This window comes from Cebus imitator, unplaced genomic scaffold (genome assembly GCF_001604975.1).
Source record: "Cebus imitator isolate Cc_AM_T3 unplaced genomic scaffold, Cebus_imitator-1.0 Scaffold8, whole genome shotgun sequence".
NCBI classification, from domain to species: domain Eukaryota; kingdom Metazoa; phylum Chordata; class Mammalia; order Primates; family Cebidae; genus Cebus; species Cebus imitator.
The window spans coordinates 929453-950161 of NW_016107323.1; the positions used below are offsets into that span (position 1 = coordinate 929453).

At 44.4% G+C, this 20709-nt stretch overlaps 1 pseudogene; it reads right to left on the reverse strand.

Annotated features, from left to right (window-relative positions):
* The window catches only part of LOC108312406, a 76523-nt pseudogene that overhangs the window by 7573 nt on the left and 48241 nt on the right, over nucleotides 1-20709 (reverse strand).

Below are 20709 nucleotides of genomic sequence, written 5' to 3' on the forward strand. Positions count from 1 at the left end.
CAAAAAAAAAAAAAAAAAAAACCCAAAAAAAACATACTCCTCAAAATCCAGGGAATACTAAATGCCTGCAGCTAGCAGGGTCATCTCTACTTTGCTGGCATACTTCTGTTCCCAAGAGTTGGGCTCTAGCATACCCCAAAGTCAATTGAGTATGTCAATCGAATTAGGTAATTGAGTGCAATACAAACTAATAAATATGAGTATTAAATTCAAAAAAAGTTGTTTCCTCTGAAAACCAGGCTGAATTCTTGGGGAAGCCTTAATACCATGAGCTACTAAGAAAAATAAGTCCAAATTATGAGTGGACAAGACAACTGCAAAAGATTGAGGGGGAAAAATGCAGCAACTTAGAAGGATACTGCACACAGACTGCATCACAATTGTTCTCACTCTTCAGAAACCAAAACTAGAAATTGAGGGTGAGACATTTTGAGAATATGGCACCTAATTCCAGTCAGAGGACCCCTTAAAGAGAGAGAGAGATCTTAATTACATATTTTAAGGCTGGGCACGGTGCCTTCCGCCTGTAACACCAGCACTTCAGAGGCCGAGGCAGGTGGATCATGAGGTCAGGAGTTCGAGACCAGCCTAGCCAACAAGGTAAAACCCCGTCTCTACTAAAAATACAAAAATTAGCCAGGTGTGGTGGTGCATGCCTGTAATCCCAGCTATCAGGAGGCTGAGGCAGGAGAATTGCTTGAAAGCAGGAGGTGGAGATTGCAGTGAACTGAGATTACACCACTGCACTTCAGTCTGGTGACAGAGCAAGATTCCAACTCAAAAAAAAAATATATATATATATATATTATATATATAAAATATATATATTAAATATATATAATATATATTATATATATATATAAATCTGGAGAAAGAATGAATTAATATTTAAATTAAAATTACAATGTAAGGTTTATCTGTATCATTTATCTGACTTTTGGATTAAGAGACCAACTGCTATGGAGAACAGGGTTCTGGCTGAGCTGGGAATTTTAAAATGAAACAAAGAGAAGGAACTGACTTTCAGGGAGGCTGAGAGTCATCCACAAGACACTAGAGCCTTTGTTTAATTTCTTCCTTCTAAATTTGACTAAGACGGTTGGCATTTCTTTTTAAAAGAATTCCAGGGAGAGAAAAGTAACATAGTGTTCATCTACCATACTTCATTCAAAACAAACAGTTCAGTACAGAACACTCAGCTTGATATAATGCAACATGAAAAAGCCACAGTTCTGTTCTTTTGTCCCACCTATATGGTGTCTCAATTGGCAAAACACTCATCAAAGGAGAGCAATAACTGTGTCAGAGATAGCTTGGAACATTAATCACAAAAGCCTTCATTTCATAGTTAAGGTTCCTACTAAAATCTCTAGAATTAACAGTCTTACTAGGTTAACGTTTGTACTTGAAACTGGATTTGCCACCCTCTCACAAAACTGTCATTTTAATATGTGCTTACTGTAATCTCATATATAAAAACGTGATTTTATAATTAAAATCTTAATTATCAAAAATTGCCGGAAACCCACTATTTTCATACTCCTCGAAGATTGCACTGTATTATACACGTTGATCAAATGTAATAAAACAGCCTGGTCACATAGTGAGACCTCATTTCTACAAAAAAATTTTTTTAAATAGCCAGGCATAGTGGTGCCTATAGACCTAGCTACTTGGGAGGCTGAGACCAGAGGATCACCTGAGCCTGAAGTTTAAGATGACAGTAAGCTATGCTCATGCCACTGCACTCCAGCCTATGTGGCAGAGATTGTCTCAAAAACAAAAAAGGTAAAATAATAAAAGATCAAGAAAGGTGTCAGGACATTCAAGCTAGCAATTATTATCATTAATCTGAACTCTAAAATGAAATCTGAAAAGTCAACTCAAGATAATTGTTTTCAACAGATAAAAGTACAATTAGGTTGTTTCTTCCAATACTGTTAGCCTGGAGCAGAGCCATCATTTCTGTCGGATAACCCAAGATGCATTACCCAGAAAGAACCTGTTTATCCACTTCTCAGCCTTCCTACAGTGACAGAGCACCCATCTACTACAGCCAGTGCTGTTTCTGATGTTTTGAAGATACAAAGAATATATGATGAGGCCCCTGCCCTCAGGAGTTCAGTCTGTTTGAGAGGTTAAAATATGTACCTCAGAGAGGAAGGGAAAATGAGTGTCACAAACACATCCTTTGTGCTCTTTCATGGATTCCAGATTCACGACAATGATCTCAGAATATGATATTAGAAACCTCTTGTGAAGATTATGCTAGAGGAAAGGCTCTGGGTTCCTCACATTTACCTACTTTGCAAAAATCCTGTACTGGCTTTCAGTTGCTCTTATGGTAACACCCCAGACATTTGACTGGGCCTAAGCGGCCCATGGCCCCGCCCCCCACACCTCTCTAACAGCCTCCTCACGCACCTCCTTCCCCACACTGTTCTCTGCACTCCAGGCCCTCATAACTCCTCCCAGCCTCAAACATTCTGTTCCTACTGCCTGGGTGACTCTTCTCCTCCCTCTCTCCCACTACTAGTGAGCCACCTCTCATCCTGTAGATCCAATTTCAGCATCACTTCCTGAGATGTATCCCCAACCCACGCCCCTCCATCTGACAGATCAAGGTCACCTGTTAGTACTTGTATTTTCCCATGATAGCACTCTCCCCAATTGTAGTTAAGCCATTGTGTATTTGGTTGTCTACCTGCTGTCTCCATGGTAACACTTTCCACAATTGCAGCTAAATTGCGTATTTAAGTTGTCTGACAGACTTCTCCCCCAGTGTGAGCTCAGGGAAGGCAGTGTTGATCTCTATGGGTCCTTTTCATTGTTATACTTCCAAGAACTAACATAGAGACTGTCACTTAGTAGGTGTAGTAAATGTTATAATTAATAAATGAATAATGATATAAGTAATTAACATTCAATGGCTTTAATAATCAATACTTGCACTTCTAAAGTGGGAGAGTAAATCTGAATTAGCTAAGTCATTTCCTCCATCTTACATTCATTCACTTGGCAAGTGTTTATTGAGTACCTACTAAATGCCAGCAACTGTTCTAAGAGCAAGGTATACAATGGTGGAGAAAACAGATCACATCTCTTCTTTTTAGCAAAAGATTATAATGAACAGATACATATATAATTTCAGGTAGTAAAGTACGGGTTGAGTATCCCTTATCCAAAATGCTTGGGACCAGAAGTGTTGCAGGTTTCTGATTTTTTTAGATTTTGTAATATCTGCACCATGCTTACCAGTGGAGCATCCCTAATCCCAGAACTCCAAAATCTGAAATGCTCCAATGACCATTTCCTTTGTGTATCATGTCAGTACTCCAAAAGTTTTGGATTTTGGACTTGGATGAAGTATGTTCAACCTATGCTATTTACTTTGGTGCCTTAGAGGGTGATAAGAACGGGGGTTAAATTACATAAGACGGACAGGAAATTCTTCACTGCACATTTGTAGACAGACTTTAGACAGCCTTGATGAACTCTAAATAATTTTCAAGAGTTTCCAAAACAATGTCCTAAATAGAACGAGCCCACTAGAAGACCACTGGCTCCCAAGCCTTCCTCAGTCTAAAGTCTCCATTTCCCTACAGGAGAGAATTTCCTTCACATCAGCACACTGTCTCAACTCTTCCACCACTGCCTGTTTTTCTTGTTCATATCCCACTCCGCACACCACCTCTGTCAAAATGCTTCCTCATAGCCCCTCCCGACGGCTCTCAGTTGGTCCCCTTCACATCTTATTTATTCCTACCTTTGTTCCTGCAGTTCTCCCAACCTACAAGTGCCCCCTTTCTCTGACAATCTGTGCCCTCCTCTTCTTTAAGGGTCCTCTGCAAGAGGTTTTCCTTGAACATCCTCTTGCTACTGATCACTGTCTTCCTTTATATTTAGGCATGGAATATTAACTCTGTGGAGGACATTAATGAATGCAACACCCTTTTTTACAGATGGAGCCCAGAAACACACCTGGACTAGAGGCACTGTGATTTGCTGCAGGTCACACAGCTGATTATGGCCAAGCTAAAACCAAAGTCCAGTTCAATCCCCTCCAGCCAGGCTATGCTTTAAATCTTTAATGTGTTTTTATGTTATAAGTTTATACTGCCACCTAACAACAATAACAAAAATAAGTGGCTTGAAGTTGAAGACAGATGTTGTCTTCTTTGGTTTTGGTCTCCTGCAGAGCACTTAGTACAGTCCTTTGAGCATGGGCAACCTAGTGTCCATCTATTTGTCTCTTTATCTGTTACTGCGTACAGAAAAGACCAAGACAGATTTTTACCAAATTCAGAAGGTATGTTTGGGACGAATTAAAATACAGGCCATATGGCATTCACAAAAGTCACATTGGGCCTGGCGAGGCGGCTCACGCCTGTAATCCCAACTCTTTGGGAGGCTGAGGTGGGTGGATCACCTGAGGTCAGGAGTTCGAGACCAGCCTGGCCGACATGGTGAAACCCCGTCTCTACTAAAAAAAAAAAAAAAAAATACAACATTTAGCCAGGCTTCGTGGCGGGTGCCTGTAATCCCAGCTACTTGGGAGGCTGAGTCAGGAGAATTGCTTAAACCTGGGAGGCGGAAGTTGTGGTGAGCTGGAATCGCTCCATTGTACTCCAGCCTGGGAAACCAGAGCCAAACCCCATCTCAAAAAAAAAAAAGCCACATTGGATAGCCTAGGGGACCACTTCAAAGAGATGGGTAGCTCCCCTGCAAAGCACCCAAGGATCTGCCCCACAATGGAGACAAGCTGCAGACAAAGGAAACATATTAATAGTTTTGTATATGAGCCACAATCCAAAGTCATGAAGGCAGATGCAAGCAATGATTTCAGTGGCCTTCATGTGGGTGGCTTCGTGCTGTGTGCATCAAGTGGGTGGTGGGGGTCAGGGGAATAGATTGCTTTTCTTTTTCTTTCTTTTTTTTTTTTTTCTTTTTTTGAAATAGGATCTCACTCTGTCACCCAGGCTGAAGTGCAATGGCAGGATCTTGGCTCAATGCAGCCTTGACCTCCGTAGCTCAAGCGACCCTCCCATCTTAGCCTCCTGAGTGTCTAGGACCACAGGTGCAAGCCACCATGCCTGGCTAATGGCTAATGTTTTGTATTTGTTGCAGGGATGGAGTTTTGCCATGTTGCTCAGAGGCTGGTCTCAACTCCCGGGCTCAAGCAATTCTCCCACCTGGGCCTCCCGAAGTGCTGGGATTACTGGTATGAGCCAGCGCACCCAGCTGAATTGTTTTTCTTTATGGGGTAATAATTCTCCCAAACCACCCCAGATCAACAAACTAGTTGGGTAAGATAATACCATCATATCATTCTGGTATGCATTACAATGTATAAAGTGTCTAAAGCCTTGCTGAATAATGCAGTGTAATTATATGTATACCATAGTATACATAATTATACATGCATAATATATTATACATAGTATAAAATAATCCAACTCCCATGAAAAAGACATAGCTGTTGACCTCAGAGTGAACTGCTTTGAGGACTAATGTTTGGTAACACTTTTACTGCAGAGGGCCTAAGACATCTTTAAAAATGATTAATGGTGTGGAGTCCCAGTAATATGCAGTTCTGGCTTACTTCTTATTTTACAGAGCCCACTCAGGCACATTTCCATTTAGATAGAAAATTTCCATTAAAGGTAGGAAAACTAAAAATACCTGTTACATGTTGAAGGACAGCTGGTTCAGAGGTCTCCATAAACAGACTACTCTCCCTCCCTCCACACTTGTCTTTGTGTACCAAAGATATTAGTCTGCCCTCGCCACGACCGATTAAAACAACAGCATACAAATCTCACATTTGCAGTTGGATTAACCATCTGCAATGTTCCTGTGAGCCGGAAGTGGACCTTATATTAAAGGAATCAACTTCAATCAACAGCAGGAGATAGTGGCAAGAGATGATTCCTCACATAAAAACACTTGGTCATAACCACCTTGAATATTTACCGCAAAACTGAAATGTAGACTTATTTAAGAAGTCACACACACAAAAAAAAAAACACTGCAATTGCTACTGTTACAGATGCCTTCATATGTGAAAGTACATGAATATATTATCCTTCCCTCACAGACCAGACACGAAAACTGTTACATAATGGAATATTACATGAAACAACCAGATTAAATATACTGATTCTTTGTCCATAAACTTTCTCTAGATTTGTATCTGTATTTTCTGTTTGTAAAACTGCTTCGGCCCAGAAAGACTTAGTGAAAAAAAATGAACACACACACATTCCAAAATCTACACATTGAAAATATTCTTTTCCTACAGATAGCAGATATTTAAAGCCTTCTTCCTCCTCAGCGAGTGATTACACTGAAAGCAATTGTGTTTTCTTGTAAAACAGATGATAAGCACACATGCTTGGGAAAGTCACTGGCTTCGGTCAGGGTTTCTCAATCTCAGCACTACTGACATTTGATGCTGGAGAATTTTTTGTTGTGAGGGGCTTTCCTAGGCATGGCAAAAAGTTCAGTCGCATCCAAGGCCTCTACCCACTAAATGACAGTAGCACTCCCATCTCCCCAAACCCCACCCCCCACCAGCTCCAGTCATGACAACTAAGAACTTCTCCAGACTTCTGTCCTGGGGGGCAAAATCACCCCTGGTTGAAAATCACTTGTTTCGGTTGAAGTACAGATAAAATTCCCTGTGGCAATGAGACATCAGGACCCCTGAGAGTGTTTTAAATGTTCTCAAGTATGGCACCTACAAAAAATGAGATCTCGTGTACAGCCTACTAAAATAGACAAAGCTACTCGAGGCTGGAGATGACCAGTCTCGGAGTTCTACCCCTGCCCACCTGCCCAAGGGCTGAGCAGTCTCGATTTGACACACTGCTGATCCATTCATTCTAGGAACAGAGGTTGAGAAGCTCTGCCACGTGGGGCTCACACCCTTTCCTGCCCTACCTGCGCCCTTCCAGCTGCGTGTGGCCTGTCTCCAGCTTCCTGTCCAAGCACGGTTTGCAGCCTCCAATACAACTCTCCATTCCCCTCAATTTCCAAGTTTGGCAGCAACACTCCAGGCAAAAGACAGACTCTCCTAAGTGGACACCATTGGCAGAACAGGCTAATAGGTTACTGGACCAAATGGGCACCAAGGCAGTAAGAGATAAGGTCCCTAGGAACAGCAAGGCCTGGCGGGCAGGGCCTTCAGCCCTCTGAGGAGCTCTTCAAGAGCGACTCTGGAAGACTGCCATCAATAAGTAAGTAAATCCCGCTTAACTGAGCTAGTACCAATGAAGAGGAAACTCAATAGTCACCATAAACCACAGGTAACATTTTGGTCAAAGAAACTCAATAAAAGAATTGGGCTAGGCGCAGTGGTTCACTCCTGTAATCCCAGCACTTTGGGAGGCCAAGGCAGGCAGATTACCTGAGGTCAGGAATTTGAGACCAACCTGGCCAACATGGTGAAAGCCCGTCTCTACTAAAAATACAAAAAAAATTAGCCGGGCATGGTGGCAGGCGCCTGTAGTCCCAGCTACTCGGGAGGTGGAGGCAGGAGAATCGCTTGAACCCAGGAGGCAGAGGTTGCGGTGAGCCGAGATCAGACCGTTGCACTCCAGCATGGGCAACAAGAACAAAACTCCAACTCAAAAATAGAAAAGAAAGAAATAAAGAAAAAGAATTGGAACTCCTCCCATAAAGAGGAACAAAACAGTCACAAGCAAAAGGAATGAAGTGACACAACTGCTACCCCTCTTAGTAAGACTGAAGGACAAACTTGTTATTTCAGTTTTTAACTTTTATCTCATTCTAAGTTTGTATTTTTATTTTTTTTAAGATGGGGTCTTGCTCTTCTTTCAGGCTGCAGCACAGTAGTGCCATCAGAGCTCACTGTACCTTGGGTATCCTGGGCTCAAGAGATACTCCCACTTCAGCCTTCCAAGTAGCTGAGGCTGTAGGAGCAAAGCACCATGCCCAGCTGAAGTGTTTAATTTTTATCTTTAATTAGAAAGTGCCTTCAAACTTCTGGGCCAGGTTTAAGGAACTGAGACCTGCGTCCTCTTTTATTTTTTATTTTTTATTTTTTTTGAGACACAGTCTTGCTCTTTTGCTTAGGTTGGAACGCAGTGGTGGCATCTCAGCTCACTGCAGCCTCCGCCTCCTGGGTTCAGGCAATTCTCATGCCTCAGCCTCCTGAGTAGCTGGGACTACAAGCACACACCACTATGCCCAGCTAATTTTTGTATTTTTAGTAGAGACAGGGTTTCACCATATTGGCCAGGCTGGTCTCAAACTCCGGGCCTCAAGTGATCTTCCCACCTCGGCCTCCCAAAAAGTGCTGGAATTATAGGCATGAGCCACGGCACACAGCTGAGACCTATATCTGTCTTACAGCTAAAATCAAGAGTGGGCCCTTGTGAAAAGCCATCTTGTTATTTCTGGTCACATGTTACTTTAGCATCACAGATGAAAAGTCATGGAAAGTTATTCATATACAGTAGAAACAATATCTTAGAACACAGGTGGAAGAAAGGTAGGAACCTACACTGACGGGGGCGGGATGCAGTGTGGTCAAGCAAGGAGCTCAGCCTACAAAAGAAGGAGAAATGGGATGGAAACAATTTTTTTTTTTTTTGAGACGGAGTCTTGCTGTCACCAGGCTGGAGTGCAGTGGCGCAATCTTGGCTCACCACAACCTCCAACTCCCTGGTTCAAGCTATTCTCCTGCCTCAGCCTCCTGAGTAGCTGGGATTACAGGCACTTACCACCATGCTCAACTAATTTTTGTACTTTTAGTAGAGATGGAGTTTCACCATGTTGGCCAGGATGGTCTCGATCTCTTGACCTCGTGATCCACTTGCCTCAGCCTCCCAAAGTGCTGGGATTACAGGCGTGAGCCATGAAAATGATTTTAAGAGATATCTTTCCTACCAGGAAAAAGTAAGTAGGTAACAAAAAAGTTTAAGATTTGTGAAACAGGAGTTGCTTGGTTCAAAAATGGAGCTGTTTTAAAAATAAGCAAAGTATGCAGGTGAAACAAAGAGAAAAGTCACCTGCTTAGAACAGAAATAGATGGTACAATTAACTAATTTATATAATGTATCGCTGAGGCTGACACTCAGCTGCTTCTTGATGAGTGAGGACTTGGCCAGAGTTTCTGCATTTTCCTTTATTTTTATCACTTGTTTATAATATTTAAGTACTTGCTTCCTTTGGGATCTAGAAAAGAGAAATGTAATAAAAGTGTGCATCAAAGAAGATTGCCATGTACTCATTCATTCACTCAACAAACATTTACTGAATCCTGGTACTAGGACTGGGAAGCAGAGGTAAGTACGACTAGCCCTTACCATCTGAGCATTTCTTTGAGGTAGAGGTGAGATTGGAGAGTGAAGCAAGGATCCACCCACAAAGGACCTTGAGTGCAAACCTAAGGATTTTGGATGTTAACAGTGAAGAGTTTTCAATAAGAGCCTGATATGATCAAAAGCACATTTTAGAGTCTGCCTCAGCAGAAGTGTGGAGGATAAACAGAAGCAGGTGAGGCCACAGACGGGAGACCAGTTAGGCTGGAGGAAGAAGATCGAGGAAGGTCTGAGCTGACGCAGTGGCCACAGGTGCGATGGGAGACTTGCTAGGGCATGGTGTTGCACTGGATGTGGTGGTGCTGATGCTGGGGGTGCTGGGGGCTGCTATACGTGCAGAGTGATGTGGTTAAGAGCTCAAGGTCTCAAGTCGGGCAGATGTGGTGGTGGGCCACAGTGGTCAGGCGCAGGGGCTCTTCAATCAGACTTCCCAGGTACTAACCCTGGCCCCGCCACCTAAGAGCTGGGTAGCAAGCATCTCAGCCTCCTAAGCCTCAGCTTTCCCATCTTCAAAATGGGGATAATAGGCCAGGCATAGTGGCTCATGCCTGTAATCCCAACACTTTGGGAGGCTGAGGAGGGAGGATTACTTGAGGCCAGGAGTTTAAGGCTGCAGTGAGCTATGATCACACCACCACACTCCTACCTGGTTGAGAGAGCAAGACCCTGTGTCAAAAAAAAAAACAAACAAAAAAAACATATAACAGAGTTGTTATGGGGATTAAATGAGAAAATGTGTGCAATGTGTCAGCACAGTGGCTGATGATAAACACTGCTAAGATGTATCATTAAGATGATGCCATGGTGACTGCACCAAGTGAGATGGGAGAAGGAGAACTGAGTCAGGGGGTGAGGGGTGGATGTGTCCAGCCTAGAGCACATTGACTCTGGAGTGCCAGTGGAATACCCAAGTGAGATGTCCAGTAAACAGATGGAAGCACATGGCTGCTGCTGCTGATGACGGAGGCCTGAGAAGGAGACGGAGACAAAGACCACTCACCTTACAGAACGGCAGCTAAAGCCCTGGGCCCTGGTAGGGCCGACATGCTCAGTCCGAGACGAGAATAGAGCCCAGGAACCGAGCTCAAGAGGATGCTGATGTTTGGGCAAGAGGCAGGGAAAGGAAAGGAACCCACGAAAGAAGCTGAGCCGGCTTGATCACCCAGGAGAGTACAGGTTCAACTCTGTCAAACGCTTGGGAGGAGAGGGCCAACAAGGTCAAAAGTGCAGGGGACATTTTCGGGTTGTTTCTTGTGACTTGTAAGAGGAGAAGAAATGGAGCTGGTAAGGGCTCATGCTCAACTCAGATTGACCACATCAGCCCCACCAGGGCCGAGGCCCTCAGCTGCCATTCTATAAGGGGACTGCGCCGAGGATACTGACCGCAGGGGAACTGCAGATGGGTGGCCAAATGGTTGGGGAAAGTAGATGATAGTCATTTCACTGAGAATCTGTCACTGTTCCTCTTAAAACATTTTGTTCACTCTTCTCTGATCTGCTTTCTTAACTTTAATTTTTAAATTTGATTTCCTTTGTCCAGCTCTACCCAGCCCCCTTCTACAAGGCCTTCAGGGTCCCATGGATCATTTCTGCGGTGCATGAGTGCGGTTTCGAGGGCCCCTGGCCACCAGGGCAAAGAGTCTACGCGCGCTTGCGAGGTGAGCCAAGTTACACAACAAAATGTCTACTGGTTTGAACCAATGTGAAAGGCGCTGGATAACCTAAGGACAGCCTTCAGCAAGGTGAAGGCCGGCTTCTCCATTGTTTCCGAAGGTTGGCCAGTGGCAGTGGGGCCTGGAGGAAGCCATCCATGTATGGTCGCCAAGGCTGTCCTTGTGGAATAGCCAGGCAGCACTCAGTGGCTCATGACTTGGCATGGGGCAGCCAGGCAGGAGAGATGACTCAGTCAGTATCTAAGTGTTCAGATTTTTCTTTTACAAGGTAACAGTCCAGGTTTTGCTTCTGTCAAGGAAGTCCTGTTCTCTGCTCACAGTGCTGGTCTTAACATGAGTAAGAGGAGGCATGTGTGGCGTCAAGTGTCTCAAAAAACACCTGCTGGGGAGCAAAATATTAAAATACGAATGACTCAATTTATCGAACTCTTTCAGTGTGTGCCAGGTTTTCTGCTAAGCTCTTTACATATAGGATCTCTTAATCCTCACAAAGATCCTGCCAGGAAGATACTGTTACTTCCTTCGTTTTACCAAGGAGGAAATGAATGAGATACCAAGATGTTAATTGCTTGACCTGAACAGTAACTTCTCACTAAGTGGTAGAAACGAAATGTGAACTCAGACTCCAGAGCCCATCATCTCACTGCTACTATATAGCACCTGCTATTGCACCTTAGGTCCTCCCTTAATCAGCCTCCTCTTTAAAAGGTAGTTACCCTTTACATGTCTTTTAGAAAGGGTTAATACCTATTTGCACTCAAGTGCTAGAGACGACCAATATCTATTCTTCCTGGAAGTAAAAGCAGCAAGAGGTCACCTGCTTGGTGGGAGGAAAATGATTTGGAGGAACGTGGAAAATGGAAATGGAAAAGCAAGCCAGGAAACAGGAACCCTCACCTTATGGAACAGCAGCTGAAGCCCTGGGCCCTGGTGGGGCTGATACGTTCAGTCCAAGACAAACATAGATCCCAGGAACCAAACTCAGGGATGGGAGGAAAGAGGGGCTACCAAAACAAAACAACTTCACAACTTCATAATGTAGCCTAGAGCATCTGTGACCATTCAGGCAGCTAAATCTGTTATGGAAGCAGGCATATGCATGGCTCTCTGTGGGTTCACAAAGAACCTTCTCTCATAGCAACCTCCCAAGAGAAGCAGTGGTCAGCCCTGGTAGATGCTCACACTCGGTCGGTCTGGAGGGTAGCACCTACAAGTGTCCTTTAAACTGAGAGGTCTTGTGTGAGGCACTGAGGGGAACCCTGCACATCACAGGAGAACAAGAGGACTCCCTGAGCAAGGAGGGGTAGATGCTGAACATGACCTGAGGCACTGCAGGCTCTGGCCTAGGTCTTGGAGAAGAGAGAGCAGGACCGTGTGGTACCAGAGACAACAGCCACAGCTGGGGGCTGCATAGAGATCCAGAAGTAAGAGCATCTTCCTCACAAGGCCTGTGAGTGGCACTAGGAACCACTCACAACCACACTGTACTCCTGTGTCCCTTCCCTACTGCCAGAACCTCCACACCACGTGTGAGCCAAGAGCTCCTTTCCCCCCTTTTTTTTTTTAAACTCTGTCGCCCAGGCTGGAATGCACTGGTGCAATCTCAGCTCACTGCAAATTGCACCTCCCAGGTTCAAGCAATTCTCCTGCCCCAGCCTCCCAAGTAGCTGGGATTACAGGTGTGCACCACCATCCCCTGCTAAGTTTTGTATTTTTAGTGGAGATGGGGTTTCAACATGCTGGCCAGGCTGCTCCCAAACTCCCGACCTCAAATGATCCACCAGCCTCAGCCTCCCGAAGTGCTGGGATTACAGGTGTGAGTCACCATGTGCAGCCCCAATAACTCCTTTTGATTACATTACAGTCAGAATCCTGATAAGTTGACCAGCACAAGAGCTCTGAGGTGTGGTGAATCCCCAGGCTTCTGAGCAGGGCTGGAGCCAAAGAAGTATTACCAGAGTTATCCCTGACGAGTACCCTCAGACCTCCCTGCCACTAGTGGGGGGCACTTTTGGCGGGGAGACAGGAGACACACTCCTTGAAACATTTCATCAAAGCTTACTTTTTACTCTCTCTCTGGGGAAAAAATAGCAAATCTGCTAAAAATTCCATAACTTCTCCAACCAGCATGTTTTTCTCGCCAAACAAACTTTTCCTGATATCTACGCACTCTTGAAGTTTCATTTTTGCAAGAGAGGTATTTCCAGCAATGACCCTGAAAACAAAACACATGTGCATTTTTTTACTGTGCATGCTGACTACATTCATTGTGCAATCAAAAATAATTCTCATAAGCATCTTGTATTTTATATTAAAAAATCTGTCCTGGAAAATATATAAAAGAGCAATTTATAATAGTAGAGAGGCAAGAACTTCAAAATGATTGATAAGAAATGTGTACATCTTTATAAAGAAACTAGAGAGCTGGGCGTGGTGGCTGTTGCCTGTAATCCCAGTGACTCAGGAGGCTGATGCAGGAGGATTGCTTAAGGCCAGGAGTTCAAGATCAGCCTGGGAAACACAGCAAGACCCCATCTCTAAAAATACATACATACATACAAATATACACACATAAATGAGCAGGCCTGGTAGTGCACACCTGTAGTCCCAGCTACTTGGGAGGCTAAGGCAAGAGGATCCCTTGAGCCCCATTCAGTAAGCTATGATTGCACCACTGCATAACAGCCTGGGGGACAGAGCAAGATCCTTGACTCTTAAAAAAAATTTAGGGCCAGGCATAGTGGCTCACGGCTATAATCCCAGCATTTTGGGAGGCTGAGGCACGTAGATCACCTGAAATCAGAAGTTCGAGACCAGACTGCCCAACATGGAGAAATCCCGTCTCTAGTAAAAATACAAAATTAGCCAGGCATGGTGGTGCATGCCTGTAATCCCAGCTACTCGGGAGGCTGAAGAAGGAGAATCACTTGAACCTGGGAGGCGGAGGTTGCAGTGAGCTGAGGTCATGCCATTGCACTCCAGCCTGGGCAACAAGAACAAAACTCCATCTCAATAAATAAATAAATAAATAAATAAATAAATAAATAAATAAATAAAAACTAGAGCACTATTTTCATCCTCGGCACTACTGACATTTGGGCTGAATAAATCTTTGTTGTGGGGGCTGCCCCGTGCAGTGTGTGTGGTTTAGCAGCATCCCTGGCCCCTACCTACTACATACCAATAACAATCCCCCAAGTCATGACAACAAAAATGTCTGCAGGTGTTGCCAAAAGTCCCCTGGGTGGTGAGGGGCCCAAAACAGACCCCGGCTGAGAACCACTAAGTTAGAGAATAAAAATGCTAACCATCAGCATTTCCCAGCTGAATCAGTTAGGAAATGGATTAACAAGTGTAGATTAAATATCTTAAAAGAATAAAAGCTAGTACAGAAAACAAAAAAAAATTTAAAGACATGTTTACATTAGAGCACTTTCAATGTATTTCACAGTAGCTTGATCATGGGAACTGTTATCCAATTAGTTGGAAATTTCAGTTGCATGTTCCAAAACGTGGTTTTCCTTGAAGTATTCCTCAGGTGCTGACTTTGCCAGGTTGTTCAGCACTCTGACTGCAGGGAATCATTTGGCAAAGAATATAATACTTAAGGGGGTTTTTCCCACAAAAGAGTTAAGATATTAATAGGCATGGCATTTACTATCATTTCCTCACTGGCAATAGGCAGGTTTTTCTTCATAAATCCACTATTACATATACTGCATGGAAACTGGTTTTCATACATGTTTGTGCATGCACAGCAGTTTTAGAGCCAAGGAGCCAAGACAATAGATTGAAACCCAATTCTGAGTTTGTCTGCTAAAGAACAGGTCAGAAATAGAGTGAAAATACGAATACAATGAAGCCAGTTGTCACCATGGTAACTGAGCCCTACAGACGGCAGCCAGTACAGTCCTGCAATAAGACACCATAAAACGAAACAGGCTTATAACAAGAAGCACATGAATGAGTCTCACAAACTCGATTAATAAATAATGGATTGTATCTAGATACACACCGTCTTGGGAATGTAATCTCTGCAAAGGCCCTGTGATTTTGTTCCTTTATGGAGAGTTAAATATTTTGAAAATAATACAGACTCCTAAAAAGTAGAAAGTGGTTTTCTAAGTCACACTTTGTTACCGGAAGAGAAAAAAATAATAATTATTTGGGCTGAATTGAGTTCCCTCAAAATTTATATGTTGAAGACCTAACCCACAGTATCTCAGAATGTGATCGTATTTGCAGATAAGGTCCTTAAAGAAGTAAGTTAAAATGAGGTCACTAGGGTGGGCCCTAAGGCAATATGATGCATGTCCTAAGAAGAAAAGGTTATCTTGGACATACACACACATATAAACACACACACACACACACAAAAAAAAAAAACGTATGAGGACACAGCCATCTGCAAGCTAAAAAGAGAGTCTCAGAAGAAAAAAGGCAACCCTGCTGACACCTTGACCTGGGACATCCAGCCTCCAGACCTTCAAGAAATAAGTTGGTATCGTTTCACTTATTTCTGTTGGTCCAATCTGTGGTCTACCAATTGTTATGGCAGCTCTAGCAGACTAATAGAATAATGTTCCAAGAAGATGTGATAGAGCATTGCTAGCAGCACAGAAGAGCAGCTTTAACTCCTGTACTATGGAATTCGGGCTTCATTAAGAAATAATCAAGTAGCATCTCTTGCCATCATCAGTAGTACCTAATTCATTGCCCCGTGCCCACTGTAGGCTTCTCTGTCTTCCCCCACCCAGGGCCTCATGCCTTCCACTTGGATACAGGACAGGACAGTCACGTAAAACTGGTCTCTCTGTGTCCACTCTTACCCAACATGTAATCCATTCTCTACGCAGCAGCAAAAGTGATCTCAAGACAGAAATCACAGGTGTCATCCCTACTCTAAGTCCCTGCAATGGCTTCCCCTTGTACTTAGAATAAAATCTAAATGCCTGCCTGAGGCCCAAGGCCCAAAGCCCAAGACGCAGCACAATCGAGGTCCAGCTTCCTCCTACTCTTTGCTCGCTGAGGCTTCCTTCCACCTTCAGGACAGGCCCAGCCCTCCCCCATCTCACCCTCTTCCCTCTGCCAGGACGGCCCCTCCCTCACCACATGTGGCTCCGACAGTCCACTGGGTCTCAGCTTCACTGTCCCCTACCCAAGGAGGCATCTTGATCTGCCCACCACACACACACACCAATGCCCTAGCTCGATTTCTTATTTGCATTTGACAGCTTGCAGTCATTTCATGGGTTGGCTCACCTATGTTTTCCGTAGTACCTCCTTTAGAGGGCAGAGCTGGTGCTCCTGCCTAGACCACTGTTATGGACTCAGCACAGCACCTGGTGCATGCAGGCGCTCGGTAAATGTCTTTTGAGTGTGTGAATGCTGGTCAGGCTGAAATCCTCACTCCCACCTCTTCATCTGCTTGCTTAAGCCATAAGCACACACCTAACCCTGGTCAGGGGACCAGAACTACAGCATGCTCCTATCAAAGCTGCCACAAATAACACCAATACCTCCTGGTATCCCATTTCATGAGGCACCCCCCTCTCTTACCCCTGCTGATTTGGTCTCCTCTGAAAATTAATGCTTGTCTATACCAAAGCATGGTGGCCTGACCCCTTGGAACTCTGCATTCTAGACTCTTTGGCTGCCTCTGGAGGGCCAGGCCCAGCTCCCACTTAGGTGGCCCTGATGGCCCCTGTGCTTTCCTCTCCTCACCACGGCCCCAGGAGATCTGCCACCAGGCTTGCCTGCATTAGGACAACAACTTGGAAGCTAAACTCTATATACCAAGGATTAGAGCTTCATAAATGTCTAGAAGAGATTCTGTACAACAAGGAGTTGCCAGACATACTCTGGGGTCAGGGTATCTGCAGGAGCTGATGTAGTTTAAGTTACAGGTATTGATCGACTTACGACCTATGCAACTTACGACCATTCGACTTTACGACCACAATCGCTAGCCAGGACTGCTCCGCGTCTGGCAGTGCAAACGTTGCCCAGCTGGGCATACGACAGTGCGGACCAGCTTCCAGGAGAACTACCATCTCCGCGTGCATACAGCCTACTCAACTTACGACCAAATCGTGTTACGACCGGTTTATTGGAACCAATCGTGGTCGTAAGTCGAGCAGTAGCTGTATTTACTTTCTCTGACATTAAGTTTTCTCATCTGTACAAGGAGGGTAATAATACATGCTATGTGAGGTATGTCTGAGGATAAAAGAGATCATCAGCATACAGTACACAATAAGCACCCAACAAATGATAATTATCACTACAAAGCAAATTTGCAGATGAGAACCCTAGAGAGGGTAAGTAGCTTGCCCAAGACGACCTTTGATCATCTCGCCATGGGCCAGTTGCAGAAACAGCTGCAATTCTCTACACGAGTCTTTACTCAACTTTTGCCATGCTACGCTACTCTATACTTCCTCCTATCAAGAGGTGGATGCAGCCTGGCGACTTGCTTTAACTGAGTGTGGCGGAAAGAGGCATTGTACGGGTTCGAAGCTTGAACCTCGGCTTCTGCTCTCCCTCTTGGAGTCCTGTGAGCCGCTAAGTGAAGAGGACCAGGATGTCCTCCTGGAGGATTAGGAACACATGGTCCAGCCACCACTGTCATTCCAGCCAGACAACCACCAGAAAGCTAAGTGAGGTCCTCTTAGACCATCCAGCCCCATCAGCCCTGCCAGCTGACCTAAGACGCTTGCCTGGGCCAAGCCCAAATCTGTTGAGCCCCCACTGGACCAGTAGGATCCCCCAGCTGACCTATAGGTTCATGGCAAATATAAGCACTGTTTTAAGCCACAGAGTTTTGGGATGGTTTGTTATGCAACAAAGGCTAACTGATACAGCCATGCAAATGTGACATGGAGTCCTCTAGCCTTCCTGTAAACAGGTAAGTCAAAATCGCTTTTTACCTTAATCCACTCAACATTCTTTGTCTCTGCTATATCAGTCGTATCACACGACCTCAGGCATCAAATACCGGAGAAGAAAATATTGGCTGCCATTCATCAATGAGTACTTACTTATGTGCTGGGCACCATTCTGCGTGCTTTCCAGCCTCCTAACGCTTTTAGTCTCACAACAATATGCAGTGTGGATGCTATTTTCATCCCTGCCTTACAAATATAAAAACTGTGACCCAGAAAGTTAAGTAATGTCTCTAAAGGCACAGAGAGCTAATAAGTGAAGAAATGGAGTTTGAACCCAGAAAAGCTGGCTACAGAGTTGAACTATGATGCTTCCACCTCACTGCTTGAAGCTTCCTTCTCTGAAGCATACCCTGACAGACAATGACATTCTAAAAAGGTGGTCCATCAGAATCAAGAACACATTATGTTCAATCCTCATATACCCACCAGCCCTCCAAAAATACCAAATAGGCCAGGCGCCATGGCTCACGCTTATAATCCCAGCACTTTGGGAGGCTGAGGTGGGCAGATCACCTGAGGTCAGGAGTTCGAAACCAGCCTGGCCAACATAGTGAAATCCCATCTCTACTAAAAACGCAAAAATTAGCTGGGCATGGCAGCATGCGCCTATAATCCCAGCTACTTGGGAGGCTGAGGCAGGAGAATCTCTTGAATCAGGAAGGCGGAGGTTGCAGTGAGCCAAGATCACACCACTGCACTCCAGCCTGGGTGACAGAGCGAGACTGTCTCAAAAACAAAACAAAAACACCAAGTAACAAGACACACACATCCATTTCCTTTTTCTCACAGATGGGAACAGCCCAGGAGACTGACTCTGTGACACATGAGAGGCTGTTCCCTCTGCATGTGTGCACCGTACCTTTCTGCTTCACCAAGTCCCAGCTCTCTTCTAAGTCACTGAGGGAAAGATGCAGCATGCTTGACCTTGCTTTCTGGAAACACTGGAACCCTTCCTGAGTCATTCCAGTTTCAAGATACAGTTCTCCAACAGCATTCTGTACTTTGAGAAGCATGTCTGTCAAGGACTGGCTCTGTACAAAATGAAAAGGGAACCACCCCTGAGAAAACACAGCATTAGGTTAGATACAGACACCAGATACCTACCCAACAAAGGCTCATTCATAGTGGCATTGAAAAAGACTGTACACTTTATATCATTTCTTAGGAAATTCTAAGTATACATATAAGATAATGGTTATGGTGAAAATTTTATTGGGAGCTATTGCAAACTAAAAATACATTTTAGAAAATTTCACAGGTTGTTAATTTTTTTTTTTTTTTTTTGAGATGGAGTCTCACTTATTTGCCCAGGCTGAAGTACAATGGTGCAATCTCGGCTCACTGCAACCTCTGCCTCATGGATTCAAGCAATTCTCCTGCCTCAGCCTCCCAAGTAGCTGGGATTACAGGCACGTGCCAGCATACCCAGCTAATTTTTACATCTTTAGTAGAGACGGGGTTTCACCATGTCAGCCAGGCTGGTCTTGAACTCCTGACCTCAAGTGATCTGCCTGCCTCAGCCTCTCAAAGTGCTGGGATTACAGGCATGAGCCACCATGCCTGGGTGGTAATAAAATATTTTAAAGAATAATGTGACAGTGTCTTGCATGTGTTAAAGATTTCAGAGGAGGTGGTATCCAGAATTCAAACAAACAGCTGTAAATACTGCTTGAATTCAAATGTGACCAGAGAGCAGCTAACTTTATGTTTGACACATTTTTGCACAGAGACTTGAATTTAAATTGTCCTTACTGGTCTAGCATATTTATTTCAGGATGTAGGGGCCAAGGAAAAACTTCCCCTTTGCCCTCTGAAGTTTTGCTGTAAAATCAACTGATAAAAGGCAGATTAATGGGAGAAATGGCATACACATGTGTTACCGTGCACACGGCGGAATTACAGAATACAGATGTTTATATACCCTACCTCTTAGAAGAGAGAGATGGTGAAGTAAATATAATTTTAGGAGGGTAATAAATTATTTTTAGGGGAATTCAATAACCCAACACACCACTATGCCCAGTTGACTTTTGTATTTTTAGTAGAATCAGGGTTTCACCATATTGGCCAGGCTGGTCTCGAACTCCTGACCTCAAGTGATCCAACCACCTCAGCCTTCCAAAGTACTGGGATTACAGGCATGAGCCACCACACCCAGCCCCAGAGATCACTTTTTTAATAAACATATCACCTAAATCAGGGTTTCTCAACCTGGCACCACTGGCATTTTGGGCAAGATAACACTGCGCTCTGAGGGTCTGTGCTCTATGGGATGTTGAGCAGCACCTCTGGCCCACCCACTGAACACCAGCAGCAACTCTCCCCCACGCTGTGACAAGCAAAAATGTCTCCAGCCTTGCCAAATGTTTTCTGAGGACCAAAATTGCCCCCTAGTTGAAAACCACTGGATTACATTTTAAAACGACCTTACCTGAAGAAATTGTAAAAGCAGTATAGTACAGGCTGGGCGCAGTGGCTCACGTCTGTAATCCCAACACTTTGGAAGGGCAACGCAGGCAGATCAGGAGGTCAAGAGATCGAGACCATCCTGGCCAACATAGTGAAACTCCGTCTGTACTAAAAATACAAAAATTGGCTGGGTATGGTGGCACGCACCTGTAGTCCCAGCTACTTGGGAAGCTGAGGAAATAGAATTGCTTGAACCCAGCGGGCAGAGGTTGCAGTGAGCCAAGATGGTGTCACTGCACTCCAGCCTGGCAACAGAGCAAGATTCCATCTGAA